The following is a 6,256-nucleotide window of genomic DNA, read 5'->3' as shown; positions in this document are numbered from 1 at the left end:
CAAGTGTCCACCACGTCAAGCAGGTGGCCGTCGAGGTAAAGTGCAGGATGAGGGTGGACCGTCCGACGCCTGCAGAAGTGCATTACTCGAGTCTTGGCAGCAGAGAACTGAAAGCCATGAGTCAGTGCCCATGATGCTGCCTTGCGAACGGCGACTTGCAGCCTGCGTTCGGCGACTCCCGTAGTCGTGGAGCTAAATGAGATGCAGAAGTCGTCGGCATACAAAGAAGGAGACACCGACGACCCCACTGCTGCTGCCAGACCATTAATGGCCACTAAAAATAAGGAGACGCTCAACACCGAGCCCTGCGGGACCCCATTTTCCTGTAGATAAGAGGAACTAGAGGTGGCACCGACTTGCACCCGGAAAGAGCGGCGCAATAAAAAGTTTTGAAGAAAAGCTGGGAGCCGACCACGAAGACCCCACCCATGCAACGTGGCGAGGATGTGATGCCTCCATGTGGTGTCATACGCCTTCCGCAGATCGAAAAATACAGCAACAAGATGCTGACGTCGGGCAAAAGCCGTACGGACAGCAGATTCCAGCCGCACCAAATTGTCCACTGCAGACCGGCCCCGACGGAAGCCACCCTGGGATGGAGCGAGGAGACCGCGCGACTCAAGGACCCAACACAAACGCCGCCCCACCATACGTTCGAGCAATTTGCACAAAACGTTGGTGAGGGTAATGGGACGATAGCTGTCCACCGCCAGTGGGTCCGCACCGGGTTTCAAGATGGGGACAATAACGCCCTCCCGCCATTGCGACGGGAACACGCCTTCGCTCCAAATGCGATTAAATATCGCGAGAATGTGTCTCTGGCAGTCCCTGGAGAGATGCTTCAGCATCTGCGCGTGGATGCAGTCTGGGCCTGGTGCTGTATCAGGGCAATCGGCGAGGGCGGCGAGGAATTCCCTCTCGCTGAAAGGTGCATTGTATGTGTCAGAACGACGCGTGCGGAATGAGAACTGCGTCCGCTCGGCTCGCTCCTTTAGAGAGCGAAAGGCGGGGGGATAGGATGCAGTCGCAGAGCTCTGAGCAAAGTGCGCGGCTAGCCGTTCAGCAATGGCGGCAGCGTCCGTGCAGACAGCGCCGTCCAAGGAGAGCCCAGGGACACCCATAGGGGTCTGGGAGCCATAAATCCGCCGGATCCGGGACCACACGTGCGAGGACGAGACACGGGAGCCCAGGGAGGAGACGTACCTCTCCCAGCACTCCTGCTTACGCCGTGCAATAAGACGACGGGCGAAGGCACGGAGCCTCTTAAAGGCGATGAGGGTCTCCAGAGACGGGTGCCGCCTATGACGCTGGAGAGCCCGCCTACGGTCGCGAATAGCCTCAGCAATCTCCGGCGACCACCAGGGGACAGCCTTCCGCCGAGGGGACCCACAGGAATGGGGAATGGCAGATTCGGCGGCAGTAACGATGCCGGTGGTGACCGATTGAACCACCGCATCAATGTCATCGGTAGAGAGAGGCTCAAAAGCGGCAGTGGAGGAGAACAAGTCCCAGTCAGCCTTATTCATAGCCCATCTGCTAGGGCGCCCAGAAGAGTGGCGCTGTGGTAGCGACAAAAAGATCGGAAAATGGTCACTACCACACAGGTCGTCATGCACACTCCATTGGACAGACGGTAAGAGGCTATGGCTACAGATTGAAAGGTCAATGGCGGAGTAGGTGCCATGCGCCACACTGAAGTGTGTGAAGGCACCATCATTTAACAGCGAGAGATCGAGCTGCGACAATAAATGCTCAACGATGGCGCCTCGACCTGTTGCCACTGACCCACCCCACAGAGGGTTATGAGCGTTGAAGTCGCCCAATAGCAAGAAAGGTGGCGGCAATTGGGCGACCAGTGCAGCCAGGACAAGCTGCGAGACATCACCATCCGGTGGAATGTAAAGACTGCAGACGGTAACAGCCTGTGGCGTCCACACGCGTACAGCGACAGCCTCTAAAGGCGTCTGGAGAGGGACAGACTCGCTGTGCAGAGTGTGAAGGACATATATGCAGACGCCACCAGACACCCTTTCATAAGCTGCTCGGTTCTTATAACAACCCCGATAGCCACGGAGGGCGGGGGTTCGCATTGCTGGAAACCAAGTTTCCTGGAGAGCAATGCAGAAGAAAGGGTGAAGGCTGATAAGTTGGCGGAGCTCAGCGAGATGGTGGAAGAAACCGCTGCAGTTCCACTGGAGGATGGTATTGTCCATGGCTGAGAAAGGCGTGACGGGACGGGAAGGCAGATTACGCCGCTGGGTCACCTGCTGCCTCCGATTGAGCACCCGTGCTAGTGTTATCCATGGCGTCTGAGGGACCGGCGAGTTCTAGGTCCTCAGCGGACGCCAGGATCTCCACCTCGTGTGTGTGTGTGTGTGTTTGAGGCTTACGGGCGCTAAACAGCGAGGTCATCAGCGCCCAAACGCATAAAAACAAGAACACATGCAGTGAAGGGACTAAGACGAACAGCGAAAAAGGGGAACAGCGGAAAGACGCAGTTCCAAATCCTCACGTACAGAGGCAAAACAAGAGGAGAAGGAGTGCACTAAAAAAGGAAAGGAAACACAAGGAAGGGAGGACAGAAACCGAAGGGAAACAAGGAGGTATTCGTGACTGGCGGACCTCTTACCTAAAATCTGGGTGAGCCAGTCATCCAGCAGCACATTAAAACCCTCTCCCTAAAATCCGTGGCAACAAATTGGACAGGACACAAAACCGTAAAACCTTCACCACAGACGATGCGTCGTCTTTCAAAATAGAGGGCAAATCCGGTGGCAAAGAAACCACCGCCCTCTGGTCAGAGAACAAAAGACAATCAAGTAAAATGTGGCGGACAGTAATCTGGACGCCACAAGCACTGCAGATTGGGGGATCCTCCCGCCGGAGTAGAAAACCATGTGTGAAGGGACTGTGCCCGATGCGGAGGCGAGTGAGGAGAACCTCATCCCGCCTGCATGACTGGGAGGAAGTACGCCATGGCCGTATGGTGGCCTTCACCAGACGCAGCTTATTTTCACCGACTGCCAGCCACTCCTCTTCCCACTGACGCATAATTCGAAAACGCAGGAGGGAGGTAACAGCATGGAGGGGGACGGCACATTCAACAACGTCAGGGAGGAAACATGCATCTTTGGCAGCCACATCCGCCAGTTCGTTTCCCCTAATACCCACGTGCCCCGGCACCCAGCAGAAGGAAACCTCCTTCCCCTGCCGCTGCAGGTGGAGTAGGGCATCATGGATGTTCTGGACGACCGTATCCGCTGGGTACAAGTGTTGTACGGTCTGAAGGGCACTCAGGGAGTCAGAACAGATGAGGAACTTACGACTGGGGACACATCTCATCTGCTCCAATGCCCGCATGATCGCAAACAATTCGGCATCAAAGATGGTAAACGCCGCAGGAAGCCGTAACTTGACGAGTCGATCAGGGAAAACAACAGCACAACCAACAGAGTCCCCCTGTTTAGAGCCATCCGTAAATACTGGTACATGGTCGGGATGCTGGTTTAAAATATCAGAAAATAAGGCGGTAAAAACAAACGCAGGAGTGCAGCTCCTCCGGTACTCCGACAAGTCTAAAACGACGCTGGGCCTCTGGAGCAACCAGGGAGGCAGGCGAGTAAAACCTTGTCGTTGGGGGGCCACACGCTCCACACCAAGAGACTCAAGCAAATGCTTGGCACGAATCCCAAACGGTCTCGTTGCCCTGGGACGACTGGAAAAGAGACGTTCCATAGGCGGTCGGGCAACGGTAGGGTACGCAGGGGAGGTAGGACAGGCAAGGAATTGACACACCCGTCGCACCATGAGGAGTTTCCGCCGGATGGCGAGCGGCGGTTCCCCTGCCTCAGCACACAGGCTGGGGATGGGACTAGTACGGAAGGCACCAGTGGCCAGCCTGATACCCTCATGGTGTACTGCGTCAAGAATCTTCAGATACGAAGGCCTTGCTGACCCATACACGGTGCAACCATAGTCAAGTCGCGATCGGACGAAAGCCCTATAAAACTGCAGCAGACGCGCCCGATCTGCTCCCCAGGACCGATGGCTGAGACACTTCAAAATATTCAGTGCCTTCAGGGCCCGCACCTTGAGGTCTTTAAGGTGAGGCAACCACGACAACTTTGAATCAAAAGTGAGGCCCAGGAACCGCACAGTGTCGCTAAAAGGAAGAATGGTGTCCCTCAGACGCAATTCAGGGGAGGTAAAAGCACGTCGAGAACGATTAAAATGAACACACACACATTTGTCGGCAGAAAAGGTAAAACCCGTCTTCGCAGTCCATGCCTCTAATCGCTGTATCGTAAGCTGCAACTGTCGACTAGCAGTGACAAGACTGGAGGAAGAACAGAAAACAGCAAAATCGTCCACAAACAAGGAGCATTGGGCAGGACTCCGGATAGTGGACGTGATACTGTTAATGGCGACGGCAAAGAGGGTGACACTTAAAACGCTTCCCTGAGGAACACCATTCTCCTGCACATACAAATCAGATAGCACATTACCAACCCTATAGCGAAAGAGGCGGTGGGAAAGAAAGGACCGAATGAAGATGGGGAGACGGCCACGAAAGCCCCACTCATGGAGTTGATTGAGGATATGGCGGCGCCAAGTAGTGTCATACGCCTTATGAATGTCAAAGAATACACCTAGACAATGCTGGTTACGCAGGAAGGCCTGCTGGATGGCCGCCTCAAGCAGGGTCAAGTTGTCTATAGTAGAACGCCATCTCCGAAAGCCACACTGAGAGGGGCTAAGGAGCTGCCTGGTCTCGAGCAGCCAAACCAGGCGACGATTGACCATGCGTTCCAACGTCTTCCCGACACAGCTCGTCAAGGCGATACTTCGATAACTACTGGGATGCGTTCGGTCCTTCCCTGGTTTGAGGAGGGGTATCAAAATCGCTTCCCTCCACGAGTCAGGGTACGTGCCGGATAACCATATCATATTAAAACAATTCAGGAGAACTTCCTTGGAAGGCAGTAACAAGTGCCGCAGCATGCTATACCGGATTTGATCATGACCAGGCGCAGTATCATGAGCCACAGACAGCGCCGAATCCAGTTCCCACATTGTGAAGGGGCAGTTGTAGGGTTCAGAATTAGGAGACCGGAAGTCCAAGTGACCCCTCTCGATGGCAGTGCGGTAGCGGCAGAAATCTGGATCACAGTTAATAGTGGCGGTAGATTCCGCAAAATGCATGGCCAGTGTCTGGGCAATGTCTCTCGGCGCCGTGAGGAGACTTCCCTGATGCAGCAAGGCCGTGACGGGTAGCTGGCCGAGTTTCCCGGAAATCCTCCTGATGGCTTCCCATACTTTCGTAGAACTAGTGGAGCGGGAGATGGAGTTCAAGAACGATTGCCATGACCGTCGTTTGCTCTCTTTAATCACGCGTCGCGCTTTAGCCCTTGCCACCCGAAAGGTTGCAAGATTGTCAGCCGTGGGACGGCACTTGAAGCGGCGCAGAGCGGCACGGCGGGCTCGGATGGCTGAGCGGCACTCAGGGGTCCACCAAGGGACAGGACGCCTCTTGGGATGACCGGATGACCGTGGGATTGACAATTCAGCAGCATGGGAGATCACAGCTGTAACATGGTCTACCCATTCGTGGACGCTGTCACGGTGTTCCAAAACGGCCAGGTGGCTAAAAAGTGTCCAGTCAGCCCTGCAGAGGTGCCACCGGGGCGGTACCGGAAATGCCATAGCCTCATCCAGGAGGCGAATCCAAAGGGGGAAGTGGTCACTAGAATGGAGGTCAGCATCAACCTCCCATAGAGCAGAATCCGCTAGTGCTGGAGAGCAAAAGGAAAGGTCAATAGCTGACGACGACCCAGAAGCAGTACAGAAATTAGTGGCGGCACCAGAGTTGAGGATGCACAGTTCTTCAGACACCATGAGGCGTTCCAGAATGCGACCCCTGGGGCAAGTAGTCGACGAGCCCCATAAGACATTATAAGCATTGAAGTCCCCCAGAAGAAGAAAGGGGCGGGGAAGTTGGCCAATAAGGTCTGAGAGAGCCTCAGAGTCTATCGCATCCTGAGGAGGTAAGTAAAGTGAACAGACTGTGAGCCTCCGACCCACAAGAAGGTCAACTGCAACTGCTTGCAAGTCTGTAACGAGAGGGAGCTCAGATGAGGGGTGCATGTCACGGACAAAAACCGCAACACCACCCTTTGCCCTTTCCCCCGTCAGATCATCTTTCCGATAGACGGTATAGCCCCGTAAAGAAGGATCATCAGTGGCCCGAAAATGTGTC

Source organism: Schistocerca serialis, chromosome 1, assembly GCF_023864345.2.
Source record: "Schistocerca serialis cubense isolate TAMUIC-IGC-003099 chromosome 1, iqSchSeri2.2, whole genome shotgun sequence".
Lineage (NCBI taxonomy): Eukaryota > Metazoa > Arthropoda > Insecta > Orthoptera > Acrididae > Schistocerca > Schistocerca serialis.
Note: the sequence above shows the minus strand (reverse complement) of the source record.